Source organism: Capra hircus, chromosome 18 (assembly GCF_001704415.2).
Source record: "Capra hircus breed San Clemente chromosome 18, ASM170441v1, whole genome shotgun sequence".
NCBI classification, from domain to species: Eukaryota; Metazoa; Chordata; class Mammalia; order Artiodactyla; family Bovidae; genus Capra; species Capra hircus.
Genome location: NC_030825.1, coordinates 27,272,339 through 27,283,131, shown reverse-complemented (window position 1 = coordinate 27,283,131; position 10,793 = coordinate 27,272,339). Strand labels below are relative to the sequence as shown.

At 46.4% G+C, this 10,793-nt stretch overlaps 1 long non-coding RNA gene across 1 annotated transcript; it reads left to right on the top strand.

The window, feature by feature from the left end:
* On the top strand, positions 804-7,933 carry LOC108637973. The gene is made up of 3 exons (XR_001919457.1): positions 804-1,104; positions 2,614-3,006; positions 6,960-7,933. It is a non-coding gene; the product is annotated as an uncharacterized LOC108637973 (long non-coding RNA).

Here is a 10,793-nt window from a genome sequence, read left to right as displayed (position 1 = left end):
CCGCCAAAGCGGCCCGCCCCACAGAGGGAGGGGCAAGGAGGAATGATGACGCCTCTTTCTCCCACCTACTGGGTTGGTGGGGATAAACTGAGACAGCGGGGTCTGGAAGGTGGGCCTTGGAAGGGGATCCAAGCGTCTGGTTTTAGGCTGAAAAAAAAAAAAAAAGATAAAAACCGAGAGATTGGTTGGCCTAACGCCTCTTTTCAAAAGCCTCGGGCTATCTTTGGCCCTTTCAGGACTTTTCTCAGTTGCCCAGTGAAGCGTTGGGTACCTTGGATGCCATGCGACAGAGATGAGGTTGCCGTCCTGGGTGGCTACAAACGTGCAGCATGGAGATGCGCAAGTTAATTAACTTTTCTGAACCGCCAAGTCCTTATCTGGAATGCAGGGCAAAGGGCTGGGGTGGGCAGTTAAGATATGCTTCCGGCTCCTGGCCTAGCACACGTTGGGTGTCCAAGCAAAGAACATTAATTTGTACAAATGAAATGTGACAGTGCAGCCCCACAGGGTGCTGGGCGGGTGGGCAAAACTGCCCGCAGAGCGGACTTGAAAGTGCTAGTCCCCTGGTGGCTCAGATGGTAACGAATCTGCCTGCAATGTGGGAGACCCGAGCTCGATGCCTGGGTCGGGAAGATCCCCTGGAGAAGGGCATGGCAACCCACTCCAGTACTCCTGCCTGCGGAATTCCATGGACACAGGAGCCTGGCGGGCTGTACAGTCCATGGGGTTACAAAGAGTCGGACACGACTGAGTAACTTTCACTTAATTCTGTTTCAGGATTGATTTGAGGATCTGGTTGGTTTGGATGCTGAAGGCAAGAGGTGGGAGGCCTGGGGTCTAAGGTTCACAAAGGTAGCCTTCCAGACTAAGGGAAGTCCTGACCCGACGGACTGGCGTCAGGTCAGGCGGTGATGGCGCCCGCGGGAGAGCAGGAGGGCGGAGACCTCACCGGAGCCGCCTCCCAGCCCCGGAAATGGGAGCTTTCTTTACCTGAGGGCAGGTTTCCATAGAGTAAGTCCTCGGGGTCGCCGGCAGGCCTCCCAACCTGGAAATCAGCAGAGATCTGGCAGGGCTTCAGAAAAGGCCAGTTCACCGACAGGCCAGGTGAAGACAAAGAGTACTGTTTGTTTTTTTCTTTTCCTTTTTAAATGGCCTTGTTTTCACTTCAGATTGGATTGGGAGGGGTTAATCTTTCTTAAACTTTATTTCTTTGGTTGTGCTGGGGCGTCCTTGTTGCTTGCGCTCTCTCTAGTTTTTTGGTGGGGGTGCTGCTCTCCAGTCCTGGTGCACAGGCTTCTCCTTGCAGTGGCTTCTGTTTTCTGCGGAGCATAGGCTCTAGCTGCATCGGCTTCAGGAGCTGCAGCACATGGGCCCAGCAGCTGTGGCTCCTGGGCCTTGAACATGCAGGCTTCAGTTGTGGCAGCACTCAGGGTCAGTAGTTGTGGCACACTGGCTTAGTTGCTCTGCAGTGTCGACTTAAAAAATAGTCACAGCCTGAAAATTGAGAGTTATGTTTTATTTGGTGGAATTTTTAGGACTTAAAGCCTGGGAGACAGCATCTCAAGTGACCCTTAGAGAACAGGTCTGAAGAGGGGGGTGGTATGAGGGTGTGTGTGTGTGTGGGGGGTCAGGTTATATAGAAGTTTGCAACAGGGCAGGTAGTCTGACCATCTAAAGATTATTATTAAGTAAAACCAGATATTTCAAGTTAAGGAATTTAGCACTTTTCTATGTAGGGGAAGATGTAAGAGTCTAGGGTCACTGAAATCTTTCCTTTCATATGCATCTCAGCTATCTGGGGTCAATATCCTTAGTTCCTCAAGGCTCACCATTGGGAGTGACTGCAGCCTAAGGGATGCCAGATTATAGATACTGTTCTTCCTGAGTGCCCTTGTAGCTCAGAAATTAACATTTGGAGGGACAGAATCGCTGATGGCTGGGACATCCTTGTTTACTGATATGGCAGGAAATACTCCATTTCTCAGCAGCATGTGGAATCCTTCTGGACCAGGTATTGAACCCATGTCCCCTGCATTGGCAGGCGGATTCTTATCCATTGCATTACTAGGGAAGTCCAGAAAAGGGCACTGTTAAAGAGAACAGGCAGAAGTTAAAATGGCGAAGACAGAGTTTATTTAAAAAAAAAAAAAAGATTGCAATAGAGACTTGGATATAGAACTGGTTCTGATTCAAAATATAACCAGAACAAGTGGGAATTTACTGCCAAGGAGCAAGTGGGGGGAGGGGCAGCTTTGGTGGATGGAAAATTACTAAGAAGAGTTATCAAGTCTTTGGGGGCCATTCACCTGAAGGCAGGTGAGGGTGATCACATATCCCCAGGGTATAGTGGGAATGCTGAGTTTGATCAGGTGTCAAGGATGGGGTATTCAGCTAAATTGACTTAGCAAGATTCTTGCTAAAACTGGATTCTATAAGGAAGTACAGGGATGGGCCTTGCTGGGGAGAAGATTCAAGGGAGCCTGACTAACGTTGGGTTAAGCAGAGAGTCTTTGTCAGTTCCCTCTCATTCAAAGGAAGCAGAGGCGTTCTTCTTTCCTCTGATCAATATATTAATACATTCATTTTTCATTTGGTTGCTTTTTATTCATTTAGAACCAGCTGAATCATCTGTTGAGACTTGATGAGGGTTGATAATTGCTGTGCTGTGGGATCCACAGACATTTGATGAGAGGAATACCTTGAAGATAAATAGAAAGATGAAGACTAGAGGCCGAATTGGTCCTGTGCCCAACTTCGTAGACCTTCAGGGAGCCTCCAGAAGAAGTCCCCAGACCTGTTGTCCCTCCTCAGTGAGTGGTGATGGAAGTAATGCACACACCTCTTCATTCATGTCTCGAACCTTCCTGGTTAAGGCAGAGACTTCACGTAGATTGCCAAGGACAAAGATGCCGCAGTTGCTTCTGACCACTGCACACATGCCCCTTCTTGGGTCATATCGAGGGTGATGCAGTTATGGAGAACAGCGTGCTGGGGTTCTCATCCTTGGTGAGTCACTGATTAGAGGCCAGTGGTGATGTTATCTGAGGACAAGGTGAATTGCTTCAGCAAGGAGCAGGTGATTGATTCTGTTGTTGAGTCTAACCTCTTGAGCCGGATGATAAATTCCTGGGAATGGTACCCAAAAGGTGGCAAACCTTTGCCCCCAAATAGTAGTGAGGTTGTAGATGGAATGTAGGCCCAATTCTATAACTGCTTTTTTTCTAAATTGCTCCCCAGGAACCAAGATCATCTACAAAGGTATTTGTAGATGGTGATGTAGATGATGTCCTGAATACCTTTTGATCCTATAGTGGGAGGAAATTAAACTGAAGGAGTGATGACTGTTTTAGAGATAGTTTAAGAGAGGAAGGAGATCGTGGGAAATAGAATAAGATGAGGGAATGGTGAGATTGTCAAGGTAACAGTATCTGGCCCAGATGGAAGGTAACAGCCAATAAGCATGGGTTCCATGGACAAAATAAGAATGATCTGGAGTTAGGTAGGAGCTATAGAGATAGTTATCTGATGGCTAAAGGTAACCAAAGGATGCTCAGTTTGGGTGGGGAAAGGATTTGTTTGAAGGTGGTCCTCCTGTGGTTGGCCTGGGTCTCAGCAATTACTCTGGGAGGGGCAGTGGTATCATTTCCACTTGTATGAGGGATATGCAGAGTTCCTGGAGTGGCTTGGGGGTTTTATGTTGTACAGTATATCCTTGCAGCTTATTTGATACCTGATAGTGTGTACCCCTACCTGTGTATTGCCCTTCCCCCTTTCCTCTCCCCCTGCCCCATAACCACTAATTTGTTCTTTATCTGTGAATTTGCATCCTTTTTGTTATATCACTAGTTTGTTGTATTTTTTTAGATTTCACATGTGAGTGATATACAGCGTTAGTCTTAGTCTGTCTGATTTATTTCACTTAGCATAATACCCTCCAAATCCATCCATGTTGCTGAAATAGCAAAATTTCATTCTTTCTTATGGCTTAGTGGCATTCCATCAAATATATATATCACATTTTCTTTATCCTTTCATCTGTTGATAGACATCTAGGTTGCTTCCCTATCTTTGGCTACTGTAAAAAATGCTGCTATGAACATTGGGGTGCACATATCTTTTCAAATAAGTGGGTTTTTTTTCAGGTATATACCAAGGAGTGGAATTGCTGGGTCATATGGTAGTTCTATTTTTAGACTTTTGAGAAACTTCCATACCATTTTTCATAATGGCTGTACCAATTTACACTTCCCCCAACAGTGTGCAAGTGTTCCCTTTTCTTTGCATCCTTGCCAACATTTGTTCTTGGTGTTCTTCTTGATGATAGTCATTCTGACCAGTGTGAGGTGATACCTCTTTGTGGTTTTCTCACCTTTTTTTTTTTCCTTTTTGGCTGTGTCACATGGCTTGTGGGATCATAGCCCCCTGATCAGTAGTTGTACCCAGGCCCTGGCAGTGAAAGTGCTGAGTCCTAACCACTGCACCACCAGGGAACTCCTCGCTTGTTTTTTTCATTGTCTTCTAAAAATCATTTGCTTTTGGCAGTGCTGGGTCTTCACTGCTGCCCAGACTTTTCTCTAGCTGCAGGGCGCGGCCTTCTCACTGTAGTGGCTTCTCTGGTTGCAGAGCATGCGCTCTAGGCACACGGACTTCAGTGCTTGCGACACAGTGGCTCATTAGGCGTGGCTTGCGGGCTCTAGAGCGCGGGCTCCATAGTTGTGTTATGTGGGCTTAATTGCCCTTGGCATGTGGAATCTTCCCAGACCAGGGATCAAACTTGTGTCCCCTGCATCGGCAGGTGGATTCTGGTCCACTGGACCACCGGGGAAGTCCTTTTCATTGTGATTTTGGTTTATATTTCCCTGATGATTAGCGATATTGAGCACCTTTTCATGTGCCTATTGGCCATCTGCATTTCCTCTTTGGAAAAAATATCTATTCAGTTCTTCTGTCCATTAAAAAAAAATCAGGTTGTGTTTTTGATGTTGAGTTATATGAGCTGCTTATATATGATTCTTATATTTCTTTAGTTATGAAACACAACTCCAGTGTTGAACACCCAGTGATTTGACAGCAGTGTTAGCGACGAGTAAAGTGGTATAATAATCTTGAGCCTTCTAGGCTCAAGATTGGTTTTTTACACAGTCCATTTCTAGAATTCTAGATTGCTTATTGTAGTCACAGGAAGGATAATCAGGAAGTTCTAAAGGGAAGGCAGTCAACGGAACCTTGACTTGTTGATTTAGGATCAAGTGTGTTTTGTTGATTCTTGACAGTATCTAAGGATGTTACATTGACTAAAGTTAGAATCTTCCACTAGTCAAGATGAATAAGGCGTCCCCATGAGCCTTCCTGTGATTGTTTCATACGGGGATAGCTTGGGGCTTCCCTGGTGGTCCAGTGGCTAGGACTCTGTGCTCCCAGCGCAGGGGGCCTGGGTTCAATCTCTGGTCAGGAAACTAGATGCCATATGCCTCACAACTAAGGATCTCGCATGCCACAGCTGAAAGATATTGCCACAACTAAAGAAACCACGTGTTGTAACTGAGTCCCAGCACTGTTGAATAAATAAATAATTAAAAATAATAAATATCTTTTTAAAAAGGGAGATAGCATGCCTGAAGATAGGGGTGACGATGTGAGAGTCCTGAGAGCAAGGGGCAGGGCTTGCAGGCGTGGAAGCCCAGTCCTGGACAGTGGAGCCAGTCTGGCCTTGAGGCTGGTGTTTCTATGTTCTTTCTGTGGCACTCGATGGCTGAGGATGCTAAGGACAGTGGAGTCTTTGACTACCTTGCTGCCTTTTCCATTCCCTGTATAATTTTACCAGTGAAATTTGATCCCCTAGATCAAATGCTAGAGATGGTAGAGGGGATGCCACAGGTGGGGAAGATCTGTTGCAGGAACCCTTGGGCAACTGATACTGCGGAAGCATTTGGGCAGGGGAAAGCCTCTTCCCACTTAGAAAATAGGCAGACAGTGGTGAGAACATGCTGGTAGCCTCGTGCTTTTGGCGGCTGGATAGAATCTACTTGCTGGTGAAGAAAGGTCTGAGGGGGAGCTGCCTCCCTTCCTGCCCCACTTTTACTTATATTTCTGGCAATTGAGGCAAGTGAGCTGCTTGAACCAAATAAAAGCCAAATGGTCCAAACTACCTTTTGCCTAATATATCCTGCATCCTGTCCTTTCTGTATGAGTCATGTTGTGTCAACCACACGAAATGACTCGAGAGAGATATTCATACTTAAGGGCTTCCAAGCAGACATCTTGGTGATTCCAAAGTCCATCTGAATGGCTTGAACGGACAGCTTCTTCCCATCCAATTCTTTCTGAGTCTGAAGCTGTTACCTGGGCCATGTGGACCTCTTTTATGATTTTCTTAGGAGTCATTCTTTTTAAAAAACTAATTAATTTGGCTGCACTGGTCTGGCTTGCAGCAGGAGGGATCTTCAATTTTTGTTGCAGCATGCAGAATCACTTGTGGCATGTGGAACCTAGTTCCCCAACCAGGGATCGAACCCCGACCCCCTGCATTGGGAGCACGGAATCTTAACCACAGGACCACCAGGGAAGTCCCAGAAATCCTTCTAAATTAGGGCTGTCCTTTGAGGGAAGGTGAATAATCCCACTGGGGTCTAGGGCCTCAAAGAGGGATGCAGGGGGCTCCATCCCAAAGCACGAAACTGCTTAGATTTTTTGGGTGGTTGGGGAAGATGCTGCTAATTTATTGTATTTGTTGGACTTTATCTGGATTTCTTTGTGCTATATCTTTCAGTTTTAACTGTCATGATATGCTGGGGTAATAACAATACTTTTAGAAGTTCTGCTATTTGGGGCCCATTTTTTACCAGGGTACCAGCTACTGTCATGAATCTTCTGTTTCTAGCATATACCAAAAGCTTCCACTAACCCAAGGTGTAGTGGCTATCAGCACAGATGTTAACCTTCATTCCTTCTGCTCTTAGGCAAGCCCAGATAAGAGCAATTAACTCAGCTACGTGGGCTGAACTGATGTTTGGCAAGCCTCAATATTCCAGAGGTTTATGTTGATCAGTGATGGCCTGTGTAGCCTTGAAGACCTCATCTTCCTTCCAGAGGTAGGAGCCATTGACCTCTGAAGAGTGAGGTCAACTTGGGGGAGGGGCTTTTCTGATAAATCTAGCCTAGAACAGAACAGTGATCTAGTGTTAATGACACAATCAAGGGATGTCCCATCAGTGGGTAAAGGAAGCAAGGGAGCAGGGTTAAGGTTTTGACTTTGATGTATACTAATGTGAGGAGAGAGAGTAGTAGAGAGAGAGTACCTTTCATGAGAGGTAAGTCAAGATGAAGAGAAGTACTGTGTATTTTCATTAGGTGACAGGGTCTGTGGAGCACAAGGGGCATATATATCAAGCGGATGACCTAATAATAAATCGGGGGTAGATCAGACAAGTGTGGTGGTTGTAGCCATGGCTCACAGGCATGGGGGATATGCCGTAGCTGCTGGGTCAAAGGTTAAACTATACTATCCCAGAGGTCTTGGGTGTCCATTACACTTCTAGGATAACACTCTGAGGGCATGACCCCTCATTTATGCACAGACAAGAAAGAGGCAGGGAGTCCTTGGAAAGTTCAAGGGTGGGAAGTGAAAGCAGAGAGCCCTTAAGGTTCTTGGAAAGCGTCTTTGGAAAGGGGGTTCTGAACCACTGGGACTGGGGGTGCCTCCCCAGTCATGGCATAGAGGGGTGAGGCAATCATAGAGAAATTACAGGATTTCCCTGGTGGTCCAGTGGTTAAGAATCTGCCTGCCAATGCGGGGGACGGAGGGTCGATCCCTGGTCCGGAAGAAGCCACATGCCTTGGAACAACTAAGTGCGCTGGAACTCCTGAACCCTGCTTGCCCTGCAGCCTGCACTCTGCCGCAAGAGAAGCCCCCACCACGAGAAGCCTGCGCACCACAACCAGAGAGGAGCCCCTGCCCTGCTCGCCGCAGCTAGAGAAAGCCCACGTGGCAACAAAGACCCAGCATGGCCAAAAATAATTCAAAAATAAATAAAAATACTTTAAAAAATGAGGTTTCCATGGCCTATAATATCCCACAGGACCCCCAAACCCTGTCAGTTGTCCTTTTCTTTCAGGGAGGAAAAATGTTGAACAGCAGAGTCTGGGGAGATGGTTTTCCCTGCAGCTGAAATATCATGACCCAGATAGCAGACACACAGAGAGCATAGCTGAAATTCGTCTCTAGCCTCCTCGTGGCCCTTTCTTGCGAATGCCTTCGAAAGGTCTTCAGCATCCAAAAGGGGTTGTCATAACTGCCAGAACATAGGAGGAGGTCATCTGCCTGTTGGATTATGGTGGAGTCTCCCGGGAATTTTAAGTCCCTGGAAATGACATTCAGGATGTGTGACAAGGAAGTGGGAGCCTCAGTAATCCCTGGGGCATAACAGTCCAGGTGTGTTATTGGTTATCCCAGGTGAAGGCAACACGTACTATATTCCTTATAAAGGGGAATCCTAAACAAGGCAGAGTACAAGTTGATGGCTGAAAAGTATTGGGTGTTGGGAGGAACAGCAGATGGGATAGTGCTAGGATTGAGCAGCACGGCAAATCTGAGTTTGACGATTTTAATAAATCTCAGATCTGGACTAACCTCTTTGCCCATTGTGGGTTTTGATGGCACAAATGGGAGTCATGCGTGGATTAGAAGTAGGGGCTGAGCATTTCTAATAAATTTTGGATTGTCAGTCAGGGCCCCTTAGGACCTTCTAGCTTTCAGTGCTATTGGGGAACCCTAGGCAGGGGCATGGAAAGACCCATTTCTGTCTTAAGGGGTAGCTTTAACCTCTTCTCGAGGTCTCGCCACTCCTAGACTCAAGTCCTTCTTTCCTACAATTTCAGAAGGAGGGGACCATGATTTTGGAGCTTGCCATAGATTAAAAGTTTTCAGGTCCTTCTAGCTGTTTTAACTGCAGTGCCTTAAGCTTGCAATTTTCTGGAAATACCATCTTCATAATGCTGGGCTAATGCCTGGAGTCAGACAAGTTTGCATTTTGCCCGTTAATACTATTTCTCTGTAATGTGTCATGGAGCTCTGGCCTGAGGCCATTTACAAAGCTTGTGGTCAGAGCAGAGGCCGTTAGGGAGGTCAGGTCCAGCCCCGGGTGCTCTGACTGCGCTGTTTCTAATTGATGGAGATTGCCATCAATTAGGTGGGCAGCCCAGCTCATCTCTTTGCTGTTTACAATTTTCAATACAGGACCTGGGTAACTTTTCTCTTACTTCCCTCATCCTCCTGGGAGAATCAAGGTCATCTGAGACTCTTGAGGGTCTTCAGAAATGGGGTTCCCTTTTGCCTTCCAAACCAAAGAGCAACATCCCTAGGGTCAACTGGTAAGGGGATAAGTTGACATCAGTTGGGGAATCTGGAGAGTATGCTTCCAGGACAGTCTTCAGTTCTTCAATAAATCTTTCCCTTTTCATTTGGCAGATCAGGAAAGTTAAAAAAAAAACATATTATCTATATTTGGCTGCACTGGGTATCCCTGCTATGCATAGGCTTTCTCTAGTTGTGGCGAGCGGTGGCTACCCTCTACTCCTGGTGCACAGGCTTCTCATTGCCGTAGCTTCTCTTGTTGTGGGGTGTGGGCTCTCCGCGCACAGGCTTTGGTAGTTGTGGCGCACGGGCTTATCTGCCCCATGGCATGTGGAATCTTCCCAGACCAGGGATCAAACCCATGTCCACTGTTGGTGAAGGACATTTTGGGGAGAAGGACAGATGTCATAGAGAGCTGGGAGGGGGGACTCGGGCACTGGAAGGGGTCTATGGGGTTTACTGGGTCAGAAAATATTTTCCGAAGACATTGTTAAAGAACTTCAATAGTTTGAATCACTTAGCTGCTTTTTGGCTTCTTCATAGCAAGTGAAAAAAGTGGACCATCATGCATCAGAAATTTGAGTTATGTTTTGCCCTAGGGCTTCCCCTTAGGTAGACTAATTTGAACAGATTCCAGGAACCCCAAGAGGGGCTGTGTTAGCTCTAGAGTTTTGGGTAAGGTATTATCAGTGGAAACAGACAGTACTAGGGCCGTAGAAGCATGTGGTCCACAGGAATATGAAGACAGTTTCAGTCAATCAACAAGCCCCCATGTTTATTTTTTTAACTAATGCTTTTTTAAAAACAGTTAATTAATTTGGCTGCACCGGGTCTTAGTTGTGGCAGTCGAGATCGTCCATTTTCATTCTTAGATGTGGCATGTGGGATCTAGTTCCCTGACCAGGGATGGAACCCAGGACCCCACCGTTGGGAACGCAGAGTCTCAGCCACCGGATCCCCAGGGAAGTCCCAAGAAGCCCCTATGTTCTCGAACATGGTGCTTTTCCACTTACAAACAGAGAAACCTGGGGTTCTAACTCAACCTCTGTTCCTTGTTAGGGAGAGGGTTCAGGAGAACGTGACTGAAGTTTGGTCAAGCAAGAATCTTGGTCAGCACCAACGGTGGACATTACCTGGTGTTGAACCGAGCATCCTGAGGGAAAAGAAGTCGAGGTTTGGACAAAGGGGACAATTTCATCCATTTCCACCAACTTTTGTGTGGGGTCCCTTGTTTGGGAAATGGATTTCTAAAGTTTTCACTTTGAAATTTCCTTCTGGGAAATGTAGTATAGTCATCAGAAATGGACAACAGGGTTGTCTCCATTTAACTGATTGCACTGCAATCTTTCATAATATTTATTCACAACTGGCAAACTAAAAAAAAAAAAAAAGGCTTGCTTTAGAGGGTACCTAGTAAGGACGGGAGCCCAGGAATCCTAAG